The sequence below is a fragment of the Canis aureus genome, chromosome 5 (assembly GCF_053574225.1).
Source record: "Canis aureus isolate CA01 chromosome 5, VMU_Caureus_v.1.0, whole genome shotgun sequence".
Taxonomy (NCBI): domain Eukaryota; kingdom Metazoa; phylum Chordata; class Mammalia; order Carnivora; family Canidae; genus Canis; species Canis aureus.
Genome location: NC_135615.1, coordinates 20,330,985 through 20,350,152, shown reverse-complemented (window position 1 = coordinate 20,350,152; position 19,168 = coordinate 20,330,985). Strand labels below are relative to the sequence as shown.

General features: G+C 39.8%; 1 long non-coding RNA gene across 1 annotated transcript in view; it reads left to right on the top strand.

Annotated features, from left to right (window-relative positions):
- Positions 1 to 392: 392 nt before the first annotated feature.
- Positions 393 to 19,168, top strand: part of LOC144313782 (uncharacterized) — a 51,691-nt gene continuing 32,915 nt past the window's right edge. The window contains exon 1 of the long non-coding RNA XR_013379405.1: positions 393 to 590. This is a non-coding gene — a long non-coding RNA (uncharacterized LOC144313782). The remainder of the gene's footprint in view (positions 591 to 19,168) is intronic.

Below are 19,168 nucleotides of genomic sequence, written 5' to 3'. Positions count from 1 at the left end.
GCAGAGGGAGAGGGAGAGAGAATCTCAAGAAGATTCTGTGCTGAGTGTGAAGCCCAATGTGGGGTTCAATCCCAGGACACTGAGATCATGACCTGAGCCAAAACCAAGAGTCAGAGTCAGACCTTTAACTGACTGGGCCACTTAGGTACCCCATGTTTTCTTTTTACAGGCAAATAGAGTACCAGTGGATGACCTTGATTTGGTAAGTGTTAATTTTAGCCTTTGTTAGGGCTGGCCTATTTTAACTTCATTATCTTAATACCATTGTTACTTCTCAAGTGTGGCCATTAGCTCTAGTGTGGGGGATATTTGTGTGTCTCAATTGTGTCATAAACACAGTTTATGACAGCCCTCTGTTGACAGAGCTTACACTCTAGCCTCTGCTTCTCCAGGTGTTGAAATCTCTGCTTGATTTTTAGCTTCCCTGCCACTGTTCCTGCTAGGTTTCTTGGTGTCTTGCCCTAAATAAATGCAGCGTTTGAGATGGCCAACAACTGGAATGCATCTCTGTCTCCTTAGCCTAAGGGGAATACCATTCTGTGTTTGAGCTCTCTCCCTCATTTGGAAATTACCCTCTTGGGAAAAACTAGGTGAGTGTGGATTTTACTATGGATACTTTCCTTCTCCAAGGTGTACAGCTCTCAATCCAACTGTATTGGTTGCTCTCAAATACATTCAAACAGGTCTGTGTGTGTGTGTGTGTGTGTGTGTGTGTGTGTGTGTTCCAGCTATTATACTTGTTTCCATGGAGAGAGAGATATTCAAATTACCTATTGTAACCATGAAATATGCAACTGCAAAACTCATCAGCTTAAAGCAGCAGTGTATAGTTCTCTGGGTTGACTCGGCTCACGGTGAGTAAATTTGGGATTATTCATGCAATTGCAGACAATTGGTCCACTAAGGCTGGGTCATCTGGAGGCTCAACTGGATAGGGAATATAAGATGGCATTTCATTATTATGCCTCTTGCCTCAGTGCTTCTTGGTTTCTTTCACTATCCACATACTGTCTCAAAATCCAGGGCTTAGGCTTCTCACAGCATAGTAACAGGATAGCTATACTCCTTACAGTGTGACTCACCGCTGAGAGGCAGGAAACAAAAATGTCCAGGTTTGATAAGGCCTGTCTCTGTAAGTGACACAGCATATTTCCCTTATAACCTATCAGTCAAATAAGTCACAGAAACCACCTAGATTCAAGGATGGAGAAATAGACTCTAACTTTTGGTGTGAGAATGGCAAGGTTACAATACAGAAGAACATGTGGAATGAGAGGTAGTGTTGTGGCCATTTTTGGAAAATATCACCTACCATATAAGCTACCCTGCTGGGGTTTAAACAGGAGGTCCCAATCAAAGTTAGCTTAAGAAGATAAAGAAAACTTGAAGTTTTTCTCGAAAGAAAGTATCAGGAACAGATTGTTCTAACAATTTAGTTCTACAAAACATTTAAAAGTACAAATTCCAAAGTATCACAAATACTTCAAAATCATAAAAATGAAGGAACATTCCCTAATTATATGAAGATAGCATAACCTCATTTCTAAAACTAGATAAATAGACACAAAATAGGACGTAAAATTTGCAGATCAACTTTATTCATGGATATAGATGCAAATATCCTGACAAAACATCAACAAACCAAATTATGTTGGCTAAGATTCTTTGAAAAGCCAAAGGCAGGATGGGATGTACAAGAGATGTATAGTGCAGGATAAATGGAAAGACACAGGAGTGGAGAGGTGACTGCCGTTTGACCCATGAGTTGGAGACGCTCCTTCCTTCCTTCCCTTGTAATTCCTTACATTCCTTGTAATGTCCATTCTGCTTGCCCTCCCCACTCCCAGAAGCTGCCTCAAGAGCACAGCTTTAAGAAAGTGATGTGGTGTCGAGACTATATGGTGGTACACCCAGTTAAGACTATAGAAATGTTTAAAATTTGACAGGCAGATGTGGAGATCTATTCCTCTTGTGGCCATGGAGACAAGCCTCATATATAAAGTTCTTTTGCTTATGAAAGTTGTCATCTACTAACCTACCAACTAGCCTCTTTCTTCAGTCTGCCCCTGCTGGGTGCTGATTTCAGATTTCACGCAGGCAGCTTAGGAGGACACCAGGAAGCAACGGAAGCAACCAACGTAAGGGAGATACCACTGTTGTATACCCGAAGCTTTTCCTGAAGGCTTTTTTCCTTTCTGGCCACCTTATGGGCTGACCTTGAAGCAATTATATGCCTCCTTGAGAAAAGAGACGATGAGTTGATGATTTTAATGTCCCTTTATGTCTTGCGCAAGACAATTCCACACCTAACTGTTCAACATCTATGAACAAAATTAATTTTATTTACTTATTTATTTATATATATTTATTTTTACAAAATTAATTTTATATAAATATATAGTCTGACATTAACTCCAGGAAGCTACATTATGTTTGACAGTCTCAAAAGCCTTTCTCTTCCTAGGCACTGTCTATTTCATGGCACCACAACAAATCCCATCTTTCAACTCCAATTAAATATGGGTAATGCAAACTACCGCTGTATAATCTCATATGTGTGGGGCTATGGGTGCAGTCAGATAACTGAATGTTCTCCTCACCACCTCCAGATAAACTCTCGTCCCCGGTGTGATTCACTGATCATAAATTGGTTTACTGCAAGAAATAAAAATGGATATGCTGAAGCTGTCTCCAGGTAGTAGATAGGATGAACTGCCCATGAAACAATGCAATCAGCTCCAGACAGAACACATTTCAAAATTTCTTCCTATGGGGTTTGACAGAAATAGGCAATTTTTGTTCCAATTGCCATGTGCTTCAGCAAATCATTCTGGCTGTTTTGAGTAGTCACCTTTCAAGCCCATGAGTTACCATTTGAGTTCTTTTGCTTCAAACTGACAGGGCAATCCTGAAGCAGAATGTCATCCGTGAAGTTCCAGTCTGTTCTATTCAAGAATTGGATACACTCAGACCTATACTGACTTTCAGTACCATTGGGGAATGACATTTTTTGGCTTGACCATAAAGTCCTCTTGACAATACTGCGTTGATGTGATTTTATGGTTTCCACTAAAATAAATAAATAACAAGCCATATTTTGTCATGGGAAGAGCCATCTAAAATGGCTGATCAGAAAAACTACAAAGTCGCTATTCCACAGCAACTCTGTGTTCACATGATTTGGCTAATGGGCCTTCTTTGAAACAGATCTCAGTGAATACAGTTTGGGTTCATAAAATTTGAGTCTACCATAATGAGACAAAATTGAATGTCAAATAATGACTTTTGGTGTATGCTAAAAATACACTGTTAACATGTTCCTACCAGGGATGGACTCCTGTCTTTAGGCCAAAACTTGAGAAGATGAAGTATAGCATTCAACCATCTGCCTAGAGGAGAGAGAGAGGCATGCATTTTAAGGACAGAGGATCCCAAAGCTATAACATGGCCCAGGGGCAGACAGATTTTCTTGATGTGCTAATCAGATTCAGCAGTAGCTGGACTGTCCTTGGAAAAAGTCTCCATGCAATTGGATCCATGTGTGGCCTCCAAGCTGCCATTGTAGCTGGTCCATTCATTTGCTCATTGTTCCAGTCCCTGGGTGATCAGTAACCATGGCTAGCTAATGTCAGTTGGTTGAATCATTTTGCCTACTTGGTTGTTCAATGTCTCTTTTGTGGCGAGATGCTTTTTGGTAGGCATTAATATGTGCTACAAAAATCTTCACACTTCATGCATCTCCATCCCAGTCCTCCTTGAGTCTTTTCTTTCTAGGCCCTCAGCCAGCCAGCTATGACACCAGTCTCAGCCCCTAGAGTCAGTGTGTTCTAGATCTGAACATTGGCTCAGTGTGAGAACTAAGCAAGGCAACAAAACTTTTGATTGGGTGATTGCCTTCTACTCCTCCATCCTTGCCTCCTTCAGGTTATAAAAACTAAGAAGTACCCTGTTGGCTATTTTGCCTGTAAGGAAGGCCAGGGTCTATTAACAATTTCTGCAACTTCCTATGGGTCAAGCCACTTTGGTTGCCCTTCCAACTTATGGTAACTGTGACTCCTTGGCTTGTAATGATTAAGGGACCCTTCATGGCCCCATCCTTTTTAAATATCTTGTATTAAAGGCCTGTTAATAAAGCCAGCTCTGTGTCTGTCTCACCTACCCTCAGTTCTGGCCTGCAGAATTCATCTCACCGCCAGTTTCCCCTGACTATTCCTGCTCCCAGACCTGCTTAGGTCTTCCATGAAGTAAAAGCTAAGACGGGATTAGGCTGGCAATAGCCTACTGGCAACTGTGGTTGAGAATGAAGACCAAGGGGGGTCCCAAGGTGTCTCACAGTCTGAGACAGTGTATCAGTGATGTTCCATAGCAGGTTGTTTTTTTTCTTTGTTTTTTGTTTTTTGTTTTTTTTTTCATAGCAGGTTGTTTTGAGGGGACTTCTGACCCTACATGTTCACCTTATCCAAGATCACACAATAGTTCTTGTCAAAAGAAGGACATTTCCTTAGATATAACAATCTGCAGAGGTTCTTCTGATCCTCCAAGGAAAAGAAAAGATTCCATTATGAGCCAGAGTGGGATCTGCCTCTTTTTCAGCCTCTTATTTTCTTGGACTATGCCTTGGCTCTATCTACCTTTGAGAAAAGAAATCCATTACTTACCCATCTCGGGACAGCCCCTCTTTAGCTACATGGAGACCCCACTATAGTTTTGAAATAACCATTTTCCTGGATTTTATCACCCCCTCCAAGAGATTTCCCTTGACTTTTTTCTTCACTTTCTTTCCCTTTACCTTATTTTTCTCCAACATACTTAATTACTGTCTATATATCGTTATTACATATTTGAGTGTTTGTTTACTTGCTCATTTTCCTGTGGCTCCTATTAGAATATAAATTCCATGACAGATGGGACCTCCTTTGCCTTTTTCACTGCTGTATCATTCAGTGTTCAGTACACACATGCCTGACACACAGTGTGTGTTTAGTCCATGACTATTGAATGAATACATCAAATATTAGGCAGGCCAGCCTCCCCCAACACATGTCTAAAACCAGCCCTGGAGGAGGGAACAAGGATAGAAAAAAGATGTTTTTCTAGCTCCATTATGGATACCTCACAAGGATCCTATAAATTAAGCATCTGCAAAACGATGAGTTTTGCAGATGAGTTTTACAGATGAATAAATTGAGCTTTGTAGATATAATATTCACAAAGCCACCCACTCAGTAAATGATGGAGCGGAGACTTAAATTCAGATCCAAAGTGTATGCTCTCAACCACTATAGGATGCTTATAAGAACAACAAAACCCCAGCATCTAGCTTCTAAATTGATGAGTTCTGGGGCACCTGGGTGGCTTGGTGGTTGAGCGTCTGCATTTGGCTCAGGTCATGATCCCAAGGTCCTGGGATCAAGTCCTCCATCAGGCTCCCTGCTTCTCTCTCTGCCTCTCTGTGTCTCTCATGAATGAATTTTTTTTTTTAAAAGGTAATTTCTAAATTGATGAGTTCTGACAAACAATAAACTAGCTCCATCTCCAGACTTCTTGAGTGAGATGACACTCATCATCAATCTACATAATTGTTAAATTACAAAACAGGCATCGTGAATAACCCTAAAGCACTTCTAAATTTTCCAACTAACAACTGCTTACATCTTCTCCTGCAAAGTGAAGTAATACTGTTTGCTAATCAGGCCTCAGGAGGGCTTAACTGTTCCACACAGAATATCACAGAAATCTAGAGAACCATTAAGTCATTACCTAGTGCCAAATTGAATGCTACCACATATTTTTCTGGGATTTTAACCTGTCTAGCATCTAATGACTCAGAAAGTGTGTCTCTTATTTAATCCCTGTCAAGATTTGTTTCTCACCAAGAAGCTACTAATGACCTCCCTTGTCAGGGAAGTTAGTCCCTTCAGATAACTGTCAAATGATTTTATGTAGTTAATCTAAAGCAAAGGTAAGAAAGAAAAAAAAAAGAAGCAGAATGATTCTAGAAAGCAAACGAGAAAAAGCTCTCAGCTGGGAAGAGTCTAATTGTTATTAGCACCTCCACTGCTGGTGGGGGCGTGAAAAAACCACACAAATCAAACACCAGAGTCAAAAATCAAATACACATCAACTTAAATCCTACTCTTCCATTAACCTGATAAATTATTCAACCTTCTTACACATTTAATAAAACTCCGAAACACGCTCCAGAAAATATTTGCATATAACATATTATTTGAGAAGTAAATAAAGCCTTGGTAGAGGGCTACGGTCTTACCCAACTAGTTCTGATCAAAGTACCCAAAGCGAGCTGTCTGTGCTGTAGATTTCTTTGTCACTTTCTTCAAAGGGCAATTCTTTTTGGATTGGCCTTTACCATGGTGTGGTTGCTTAGTTCCTGGTGAGTGGGATCAGCTTGATTTACTAGCCAGAGGTCTTGTCCCCAGACAGGTCTCCTGGGGAGAAAATCCTTTGTTTGAATCTTTCCCATAAAAGTGTGTGTGTGTGTGTGTGTGTGTGTGTGTGTGAGAGAGAGAGAGAGAGAGAGAGATTCAGAAGATAATTTTTGAGTCATTAACACCCTTAAAGATACTTGTCTAAGAAGATTCCTCCAACCAAGTGAAATGTAGAAGGAACCTCTGTCCATTCTTCAAAGGCAATTGATCCTTTGACATTGAATGGTGAGGCGAAAAAAAAAAAAAAAAACTAAGAGGTCATTGCGGTGTCCAAAGAAATACTGACATCTACTGGTGGGTTTGGAAGTCACAGGACTTTTCCAAGGGCCACATTAAACTACAGAATTGAGGGATTAAAATGATCCAACAGACACTACTCAGAATTCTTTAAGTAAAAAATGAATTTATTATGACTATTAAGACACTTTTGAACATTTCTATTATATATCGTAGTCCTTTTATGGCAAGATAGATTAATAATCATTGACCAAAACATTTAGCCAGCAAGAGGCACGGTCAAGGCAAGAGCAAAATAAACCAAATTCGGTTCTTTTTTGTGATCCCAAAACACACCTCTTAAAAACTATGCTTCAAAAAACAGCAAGAATGATAGGAAGTAGTACTGCTTCATCGAAAGATCGACCTGTGTTTCAATCCAGAAACTTTCATTTAGCTTTGTAATTTTACCAAAGTACTTAATCTCTCTAAATCTGTCTTCTGACCAAAAAAGAGGATTAAGAATACATCTCCCAAATGATAATTTGAGGTGATTAGCACAAATGCTTTGCTCATGTTGAATAGTCCATGGAGTTGTTACCATATTTTTAAAAACAGTAAAGAAAACGGGACCACTTGGTTCTTGATGACCAAGTTATGATTCGGAGAGAGACTGTTAAACTTTAATTTGCACACAAATAACCAGGGATTTTTTTAACTTTTAAAACAAAATTTAAAAAATTTTTATTTAAGTTCAATTTGCCAACATATAGTATAACACCCTGTGCCCATCTCATCATGCGCCCTTCTTAATGCCTATCACCCAGTTACCCCATACCCAGCCACCTCCCCTTCCACAACCCTTTGTTTATTTCCCAGAGTCAGGAGTCTCTCATGGTTTGTCTTCCTCTCTAATTTTTCCCCACTCAGTTTCTCTCCCTTCCTGTATGGTCCCTATCACTATTTCCTATATTCCACATGAGTGAAACATATGATGATTGTCTTTCTCCAATTGACTTACTTCACTCAGCGTAATACCCTTTAGTTCAATCCACATCAATGTAAATAGTAGATATTCATCCTTTCTGGTGGCCGAATAATATTCCATGGTGTATATATACCACATCTTCTTTATCCATTCATCTACCGAAGGACATCATGGTTCCCTCCCCAGTTTGGTTATTGTGGACATTGCTGCTATGAACATTGGGGTGCAGGTGTCCCAGCTTTTCATTGCATCTGTATCTTTGGGGGTACAATTGCTGGGTCATAGGGTAGCCCTATTTTTTACTTCTTGAGGAACCTCCGTACTGTTTTACAGAGTGGCTGCACCAGCTTGCATTTCCGCCAACAGTGCAAGAGGGTTCCCCTTTCTCCACAACCTCACCAACATTTGTTGTTTCCTGTCTTGTTAATTTGAGCCATTCTCACTGGTGTGAGGTGGTATCTCATGGTGGTTTTGATTTGTATTTCCCTGATGGCAAGTTATGCGGAACATTTTCTCATGTGCTCATTGGCCATGTGTATGTCTTCTTTGGAGAAATGTCTTTTCATGTCTTCTGCTCATTTCTTGACTGGGTTGTTTGTTTCTTGGGTGTTGTGTTTGACAAATTCTTTATAGATCTTGGATACTAGCCCTTTATCCAATATGTCATTTGCAAATATCTTCTCCAACTCCATAGATTGCCTTTCAGTTTTGTTGGCTGTTTCCTTTGCTGTGCATAAATTTTTATCTTGATGAAGTCCCAGTAGATCACTACTGCTTTTGTTTCTGTTGTCTTCATAGATGTGTCTTGCAAGAAGTTGCCGTGGCCAAGTTCAAAAAAGTTGCTGCCTGTGTTCTCCTCTAGGATTGTGATGGATTCTTGTCTGACATTTAGATCTTTAACCATTCTGAGTTTATCTTTGTGTATGGTGTAAGAGAATGGTCTAGTTTCATTCTTCTGCCTGTGGCTGTCCAATTTTCCCAACACCATTTATTGAAGAGACTATCACCAGGGAATCTTGTTAAAATAAAGGTTCTGATGGAGTCAGTCAGGGACGAGTCTTACAGAATGAATTTCTAGCAAGCTCCCAGGTGATGCCGCTGCTCCTGAGGGATGCTGGTGGGTAGCCAGGATGTATGGGTCCACTGCCCTCTGGTGGTCAGGAGCGTTGAGATGGCCTTGATCCACAGCCTTCTGCTCTGAGGGAATGCGTTTCAGGAGTCAATAGTTCTGAAAATTTCAGTCATTCCAATCAATACATGGATGAAGAGAGCACAAGATGGCTTTGCACAAGGATGAGGCTGTAGAAAGATAGAAAACCTCTTTCTTGTGCCCTTCCAATTTATGGATTCACCTTCTTATAAGAGACATAAAGTATTTTGGTTCTGAATTGAACCTACCCCCATAAGAGGGGTTCAGGGAATTAAAGCTCAGCAGTTAATTTGTTCTGTTGCAGCTCTAGGCTTTCTGCAGGCTCTGGCAATTGTGAGCTCTCCAAAGATCATGGGCTTTGGAGTCACAGGTAAGTATGCATCTTGGCTTTGCCACCTGCCACCAGCAAGTTCTTGGGCAAGTTCCTTAACTTCTCAGACTATACTCAGAAAGCTAAGCAAGATAACACAAAGAAGGCCGGAGCACATACACTGCTCAGTAAATGACAGTATTATTATTGTTCTCAGGACAAAACAGCCCAGCTCCCATTTCCCTTGTTTTTGTTTTGTTTTGTTTTGTTTTTTGGTTTTTGGTTTTTGGTTTTTGTTTTGTTTTTAATCACATGCTGCCACTTTGGAGAAAGATGTGTTAGAACAGGCAGCAGGACATCACAGACAACACATTTTGGAGGAAGCAAGATGTGGGAGCTCGTCATCCTCCTGACTTCTCCACCTACAGATGGCTCCTACTTACAATCTGACTGATGGGTTTTTGACTTTAGGATGGTGTGAAAGTGATACACCTATAGCAGAAAGTGTACTTTGAATTTTGAATTTGGATCCTTTCTGGGCCGGTGGTATGTGAAAGGATACTGTCTCTGGTGACGCTGGGCAGCTGCAGCGAGTCACAGCTCCCAGTCAGCAGCCATCACGAGGGTAAACCCACCAATTCATTTGCAACTATTCCGCATCCATCCAATCATTCTGTTTTTCACTTTTGGTTCAGTGTTCAATACATTACATGAGCTAGCCCACACTTTATTACAAAATAGGCTGTGTGTTAGATGATTTTGCCCAACTGTAGGCGAATGCCAAGTGTTCTAAGCATGGTTATGGCAATCTGGGCTTAAACTATGATGTTTGCTAGGCTAGGTATAATAAATACATTTCAACTGAGGCTATTTTCAACTTAGGATGGGTTTATCAGGACATGACCACATCATAAGCTGAGGAAGATCTGGAGATACACAGCATCTTTTTTTAAAAATTTTATTTATTTATTCATGAAAGACACAGAGAGAGAAAGAGACAGAGAGAGGCAGACACACAGGCAGAGGGAGAAGCAGGCTCCCTCCGGGGAGCCTGATGTGGGACTCGATCCCAGGACCCTGGGATCATGACCTGAGCCAAAGGCAGAAGCTCAACCACTAAGCCACCCAGGTGCCCGAGAATATATTTTATTCTCCATTATAGATAAGCTTGTCCTTGAGTGTTGGGGACATATGCCAGCCAGGGGCTGTCCAACACCCAAACTTCATTTTATTAGCTCCCTTTTAGGAAATCTCTCATATTATCGAATTTTTTTCTCCCGAAGTCACATACCCAGGTCTTTCCTTTCACTATCACAGAGCAGTCGGGAAACCAAGGATCCACTTGGACATCAGGTCCTTGAATGTTAGGAGAGCGAGGGATGCAGAGTACATAATTGTGGCCTCATCAATGATGACTGGGGACCAGACGCCAGGGTGGCTTCATGTACGGTTCCTGCTGCCTGCCTGGTTTTCCCATGCTTTTGGGTATTGTGGCTGATTTCCAAGCCTGGTCCTCATAGCCCTCCTCACATTCCTATAAGTTCTCTTTCTGTTCAAGATAGCCCCAGAGCTGGATTCTACTGCTTGCCACTAAGATCCGGACTAACTGCCTAAGAGATTAGCAACCGCTTTGCTCTTTCTTCTTTGCTAAAGCCACTGCCAACATTCTTGTAATGGGCCAAGCGAACACAATTCAAACCATAGTTCATAATGGTGCAACGTAGAGGAGAACTAAGAAAGGCAGGGTAAGGAATTAGAATGTAGCTGCCCTTCCTTTAAGATGTTTAATTTGCATCTCGCTTCACTCTCCATGAATCAGGCATTAATGTCCCTTTCTAAAAACATACCACATTAATGAATGAAATTCTGCTTGATAAGATATATTTATGTACACGACTGGCACCCTGCAATACCACGAGTGTGGCTGAAAAGTGCTATGTGCCTCGTAAATTTAGAACTGCATTTCCTAAATGTCAAGTGTTTATTACCTGGAAAAAAAGAAAGGAAAAACAACTCTACATTTTAAAAATGTTCTGTGGCTTCCTTGATGAGACATTTTAAGGACCATTAGCTGTCTCAATAGAAATTGTATTTTAGAGAGGGGAAGAATGTGAAAGATTGTTCTCTAGTTTAAGATTATACCCTCCACCTTGCAATGAAGCTGTAAACTCAAGCAGGCATTCTGCACCCCAGTTATTCCAAGTCATCTTTCTTTGCTCTCACATTTAAACCTCTTTCTCTACTTGAAAGACAAATGCTTGTGAAAGCATTCAGCCCAGGGCCAGCCTCAAATGAGACCTGAGGAAATGGGATTCCTACCCCTCTTCTTTCACTTAACTCGAGGAGTAAATGCTGTGACTGGGACCTAAGGGTTAAAACCAGTTCATCACTGGATTTCACGAACATGACATATCTTGTACATATCTTATGTGGCTCCTGGAAATGGATTTTGTCGAAGGGAACGATCAGTTTGAAAAAAAATTCTGCTCAAGATTTTCAGAAAGGATAATAAGATTTTAAAAATATTGGTTTTTCTATCTAGCAAACTAAAAAACTATTCTTCATCTGATTTCTTTTCCATCCTTCCCGTTTTAATTTAGGACCCTAGGGAATATAAGCATCTAATTGTCAAGAGTTCAGCTCCAGAGCATCCAGACCTCAGAGCGGTTCAGTTGGTTTTTTTTGCATGATGGTTTATGATAATGGATTCTTTGAGAAACTCTTTCATCAGTTACCTCCTTCATTTTTATTTTGTTTTGCTCTGAGCAATCTGGGGTATAAGTAGACTCAGAGCTAATATTTCCTAGAAATTAATGTCAAGATGTTAATTCTGTAAGATATGCTTTCACAAGTACAAAAAAAAAAAAAAACCATCAAGGAGAGTCATCTCTAATGGATGCATGCTTTGTTGTAAGAACACTCATGGATAAGTAAACAAATAATCCTTTAGGAAGAAGAAAGCAGCTTGAACTGGCTTCTCTTGACCTGACTTTTATAGATTGCAGAGTTGATTTCAGAGTGCTCCCTCTAAATCTCTAATAATTTTCTTAAACTGCTGCTTGCCACAAGGAACTGGAAAGTCTTAGATTAATTGCCACTCAGGCAATATTTATTACACACACTATATGTGAAAAGCAACAGAATAGTGTGGGGAGGAACGACTGGGTGGTTCAGTGGTTGAGCATTTGCCTGCAGCTCACGGTGTGATCCCGGGGTCCTGGGATCGAGTCCCACATCGGGTTCCTGCAGGGAACCTGCTTCTCCCTCTACCTATGTCTCTGCCTCTCTTCATGTGTCTCCCAGGAAGGAAGGAAGGAAGGAAGGAAAGAAGGAAGGAAGGAAGGAAGACTAGTGTGCAGAACTTCACAATGGTGATACATGTTTTCAAAAAATGCACCATTCAACATAGGCCAAGTGTGCATGTGTCACATTAATTGAGGTACTAACGGTCCTTAAGAAAAGAGATCCATTAGTGCAGGAGACAGAGAATCTCTTTAATGGGACTATCAAACGCAAAAGGACACAACATTAGCCAGTTGCATTCCCAGAAGAAATGGTTCATCCCTGCATTGGGAGAAATGGCAACTCTTGAAGCAGGAGAATAGAGATCAGCCAAATGGTGAGGGACTTGGTCTCTAATGGTATGCCACTGGAGGCTTAACTAGCTTAGCACCTGTTGTGGTTTAAAGGTCAGCAAACTGTGCCCTTATCCTTCCACATCAAGCTCGTCTCTCAGGCAGCTTGTTGGCTTTCCTTGAGACAGTTTGGCTTAACAAATTTAAGATCTTCTGGAGGATCTTCCCAGACCACAAGGAAGGATAACATAGAACCCTCTTGTATGGTATAGCAGTACTCCTTTTTTTTATTATTATTATTATTAGCAGTACTCCTTTAGAGGAAGTGCTTCTAGAAAGTTGAAGCTTCAGTCCTACCTCTATAGTGATTAACATAGATTATCACTGCTGGCATGTTAAGTGGATAGCTTAAAAACACAACATATGGAATAAAATAACTCTATGAGTCTCAAGGTCAAAAGTCTACACTGGTCCTGGCTGTGCCATTCACCAGCTGTGGGGCTGACACGGGGGTCACTGAACCTCACTGAGCTGCAACTTCCCCTTCTACAACATGGGAAAGTCCATGGGAAAGTCCCCAATGGACTAGATGAGGCAGTGATATATGTAAAGCCACTATGAAAACAACAACACTCCACCCACCGATCAATGTCTTGTTTATTATTGATGACCAATAAATTGGAAAGAACAGACTCTGATATATGATCCACTGAGGATTGAAAACTTGGAAATGAATGGGGAATAAACTTCTAAGTAATCAAGGATGGAGAGATTTGCCAGTGCAGGCAAACTTTTATGTTCCTTTCAAGTTGCATGTGATTGTGATATATAAAGCACCTCAGAAATGAGGTAAAATCCATTTCGCTGGGGGTGGTATGTAAGAAGGGCAATATTTCCTATCACATGCACATGAAAAAGCTGAGAAGCTTCATTTCCAATCAGGACACACTGCTGCTTGCTCTATTAGCTGGATTAATTAAAAAGCATTCTATATCGAAACACTCCTAATATAAAAAAAATGAAGAAAGCATGTTTTATTATGATGGTTCAGGGCTTAGGGCATGGGTAAAGAAGGATCAATATGAATTCTTCTTTCTTCAAGGATAAAAGAGTTTCATTTTAACCTGAGAAATAAAAACCATGTTACCATATAATCTATAGTTAGCATGTCAAGAACTCCATAAAAATATTCAATGTTTTGAAAAAAGCTTTAAAGCACACTGCATAATAAACCCCATTGCCAGAAGATTAAATCCAAATTATAGCATTATTCAGAAACTGTCTCAGTCAAAATAGCTATTTCCTGCCTATCCTCCAAACACTCTAATTGCTTCCTTAACCTCGAGCTCCATTCGATTTACAATTTTTTTTATTTAAAGTTTGTAAGAAATTAATTTCAAAGTTTGAATCAGATGATTTTCCAATTCCTTCCAATTCTTCATTTTGCAGATGGAGAAAACCCAGTATCGTGATAGGACTCAAATTCCCACTCTATTTTGGAGATTTTAAAAAAGTTTTTATGTATTTGAGGGGGGTGAGGGAGAGCACAAGCAGGGAGGAGATGTTGAACCACACTCTGCTGAGCAGAGAGCCCAACACAGGCTCGATCTCAAGACCCGAAGATCATGACCTTAGCTGAAGGCAGAGGCTTAACTGACTGAGCCACCCAGGTGCCCCAATTCCCACTTTATCTTGATACCCTAAAAAGAGCTGAGTTGGAGATGATTAAATAGAAACAAAGTAAAATGACAACTGAACATTGCTCACTTAGAAATGTAATCATTTTACAACTTGTTTATTAAAGGAAATGAACATTTTATCCTGTTCTTTATTTTTATTTTTGCAGAGAATATCCTGTTCTCTAAAATTCATCCTAAAATTCATCCCATTAGTCTCCAATTTAATGTAAAAACTATATTTTATTCTTATTTTTGTTGATTTCCAAATCTGAGGTCATATTCACTCATTGGTCTAAAACTAAGACACAGCATGCATGGGGTGCCTGGGTGTCTTAGTCAGTGAGGCATCTGACTCTTGATCTCTTGACCTCAGGGTTGTGAGTTCAAGCCCTGCATTGGGCTCTGTGACGGGCATGGAGCCTACTTTAAAAAATAAAAAATAAATCAAAATAGGACACAGCCATGCCATTCTTGTTCCTTCCAGCTATCTTAAGCAGCAAAGATCTCAGGTTGATGGGTATCTCAGATTTGGAGGTAAATTAACACTGCATCTGACTGAAATAATTTTGCTTCTGTGTGCTCAGCCAAGGTATACACCATTTCTTCAACAGAACCCTTAAATACCTATAACTGTAGTAGATCAAAGTTATGCAGTCCATTTACACTCTTGCTTTTACTTCAAATCCATTCAAAAGACCTTTTTTTTTTCCAAAAGAACTTTAAAAATATGAAAGGTTGCCCTATTTCTCTCTTACCAAACAGACAGGATCACAATACTCCTAATATATTAACCTATTATAGGTTCCACTTTTATGTACCTACTTCCTATTAGGGAAAAATGAGTCCTGAGGAAGATTCCTTGGAAGTCTGAAAAAAATTAGTTTTCAATACCTCATCCCCAAGACTTATATAAATGCCCTCAGGGATGTTACTTACTCTCTTTTTATACCAGATCCTTCCTATGTAAATTAAGGAATATGTTGTAGTTTCTGTTGCTGATATTTTCCTAACCAAGCAATAACTACCCAAACCTCATGGGCTGTCCTGTGAAAATAAACACTGGAAAATAATATCTTTGAATTGATAAAGCAAAATGAATAAAAATAAGATGAAACATAATAAAGCAAGGATGCTAATGAAAGCTTTATATTGAGAAATCAGATATATAAGTCAACTTGCTTCTTCTTTTATTAGCATCTGAAATTTGATATGCATATTAATATCCAGTATGGAGTTCTCTATGGTTGCAGGAATACGTTAGAATATCAAAATATATGACTCAAAATGTTAAAGCTATAGCAAGAAAGTCACAAGAAAAAAAAACCCATGACTAAAAATTAAAAAATATTTTATCCCTACCATGTGCCAGACAATATTTTAAGTGCTAGGGATACACAGTGAACAAGTGCTAGGGATACACAGTGAACAAGTCAAAGACCCTGCCCTCTGTGGTCACATAATATTGCTAATATAAACTCAAAAAAAATTTCATTCTTACTTTTTCTTTTCTTAGACTATAGGTTTAAGGGAGAATTTGGAAAAACACACTATGGAGGTGGGCAGAAAAAAATATTCCAGTTCTCACAAATGAAGTACTAATCTCCTTCCTCTCTGGGAATGACATCCTTTCTCTATATTAACCACCTGGACCAGCAATACTTACCCTGATTAAATGCTCATCTGTCAGCCTCCTGTGATTAATTGCAATTACTGAATTCACTGAGTGCCTTATGAAAGGTGCCATCAGGTGCTAGAGCAGATGCACTCAACATGAGACAGGATAGAATTTCCTATTTTTAAGGCACTTGGAATTTACATATATGAAAAAAAAACAAACAAGCAAGTCTAGAGCAAGATACAAACTCCGAATATCTTTCTGAATCATGTAAAGCAGACAGTCAGCTTTGTAGATGAATGATATATTTTGACTTAAAGTTTCTGTTTGCCTGGTCCAGTTGAAAGTAAACATGCCAGCACTTCATAAAATTATGTCTCCAAACCTTCTCTCCCTGGACCCCATCTCTGCCTTGGGAAATCTCCATGATGTTCTACTTTTCAGGCACCCAGAACGCTGTTGCTTTTTTCACTCTCAACCCACTACCCAAATTGGGAATGTTTCAACACAAAGTAGAGACTCAGAAAGCAATTCATTCTAAAATGTTTGCTCAACCCAATACAGCATTTTCTTCAAATCTCATATCCTATGCCCCCCAGAACCCACATGTCCCTTCCACTCTCCTTACCCCAAACTTCCAACAAAAAAAAAGAGAACGTTTTCAGGATCCAAGGAACTCCTGAAATCACATCAAGGCCTTTTCAGGGGTCTCAAGGAAAACCCGAGGTTGGCTTTTTGACCAATTATCAGAGGCAGAAAGAGCCCAACAGTCTCAGGATGTGCCCTATCAGAGCTGAAGGAGCTTGTGTTGCTAACAGAGGAAGGTGCTGTCCCTTTTCATCACTGACATCTTAAAAACACTAATATATATATATATATATATATATATATATATATATATATATATATGTCAACTTATATATATTATATGTAATATATAATATATATATCCCCAAGTCCTTAACACAACCTTCTCTAGGTAAGCACTTTTCAATTTTGTCTTTTCAACTCATTTTTGTGATAGAGATGAGCTGTGTCCAAAACCCACCTCACTCTCAGGGTTACTTGGGAAACACAAATTCTACTCCATAGCCCTGTCTCTTTCCCAAAGAAAGCATACTACACCTGTTCATGGGGATGGTCTTGAATCCACTCTGTTTTATTTTTGAGAAAGTAAATCATTTGTGAACTTAGACAATTTGTTAGTTACAACTTAATCAGAACGTGCTTCATAGCTAATCTCAATATTTCTATTGAGAGCTACTACCTCTATTCAAGGGTTCAGCAAATGTCTGTAAAGGGCTAGATCGTAAATACTTTCACCTTTGTGGATCATACGGTCTTTGGGGCAACTTTTCAACTCCACCATTGAAGCATAAAGTGCCACAGATGATACCTAAATGAATGAGTGTCTGTGTTCAAGAAGACTTTATTTATGATAACAAGCAGGCTGGATTGGGCCCATAGGCCATAGTTTGCTGGTCCTGCCCTAACCAGTTCTTGCCCCCTTCACAGCCTCTCAAGGACCCCACCCCAGTCTTGGCCCATTGCTGGTGACCTTCTCTCCCTTCATGCGATAAATCATCCTCTCCCCTCCCAACAAGATTCTCAATATATATTTCATTCTTTCTTGAGCATTCGATGTGATTTTACTTACATTTCTTAAACAGCTGTTTTCCTTTGTTATCCTAAAACACATTCTTATGCCTTCTATTTTATTTCTGCCCATGTTAATATATAGTTTTGACAGAGAAGTGCATTTCTTTCATTAAATGAAAATGCATTTCCTCCGTTAAAAAAAAAAAAAAAGAGCACTACTGCATTTACAAATTTTCTAGTCGGCAGTAATTATTGCCAAAGAGAGCAAGTCTTTTAATTAACAAATCCTGGATTCTAAATGGTGTGCCAGACTACTCAATTTTTTCTGTTGCTCTTTAATTCCCTCGCTGGAAGTCTCAGGCTTGGCTTTATCCCCATCGTCACTTCTTGTTTTTAGCCTAATCTTGGTTGTACTCTAGGTCATGTTAATTATCCCCACTAAATTGTTTGTTTACCTTAGGTAGGGGACCTCTTAGCCTATAGAGTTCAGAAAGTGTCAGAATCTCTGTGACCCACAGTTCTACTACTGTTACCTACCAGGCAACAAAAGCAACACCCGACTATCTATGGCTTTGTTTTTCTGGTTTCATTCTTTTCCCTCTCTCTCTCTTTCCCTCCCTGCCTGCAACCTCTACATTAATAACTTGATTAGGACACTAAAATTCAAACACAGAAGAATAGTAAGTACTGTAGTTTTATTAAAGAATGAAGTCCAGAGAGAAGGTGAAGATATCATGCTAGAGAATAGCAAGTACAAGGTTGAAAAGGTAAGTGATGAGGAGTTTAGCAAGATGGTGCCTTGAGCGCCTTCCTGATGTCCTCTCCTCTTGATTCTACCTTCCAGCTATTTCTGTTCAGCCTGGCACATGTTAGCTTTGAGCAGACCTGAGGACATGTGCAGAGTCTCTGTGCAGGCCATTAAGAGACAGCTTAAGCAGGACTTTTCTCCTCTTTTTTTTTTTTAATAATAAATTTATTTTTTGTTGGTGTTCAATTTACCAACATACAGAATAACACCCAGTGCTCATCCTGTCAAGTGCCCCCCTCAGTGCCCGTCACCCATTCACCCCATCCCCCGCCCTCCTCCCCTTCCACCACCCCTAGTTCCTCTTGATGCCAAATCAACTGTATTAGTTTCCCGTTACTACCCTAACAAATGATCACAAAATTAGTGGCTTATAGCTGCATTTATCCCTGCTGACCACTTGATTTTTTGCCCACTGAGACCCATTTGAGACTTCTTACAGTTCTAGAAGTCAAACATCACCATGGCATCTTTAACCTTTATCTGACTCTGACCTTACTGCCCCCTTCATTCATATATGAGAACCTTTGTGATAACACTGGGCACACTCAGATAATACCGAATAATCTCCCCATCTCAAGGTAAATTACTGGCAGCCTTAATTCCATCCACAACCTTAATCCTCCCCTTGTGATACAATGTAACACATTCATAGGTTCAGAAGATTAAGACATCTTTGACAGTCTAGTATTATGCTTGCTGTATTAACTGAGCCTGGAGTTCAACAAATGAGAATTCCAGATGCATCCCTGTGCATATCCTATCAAATTTTCTGAATTCTA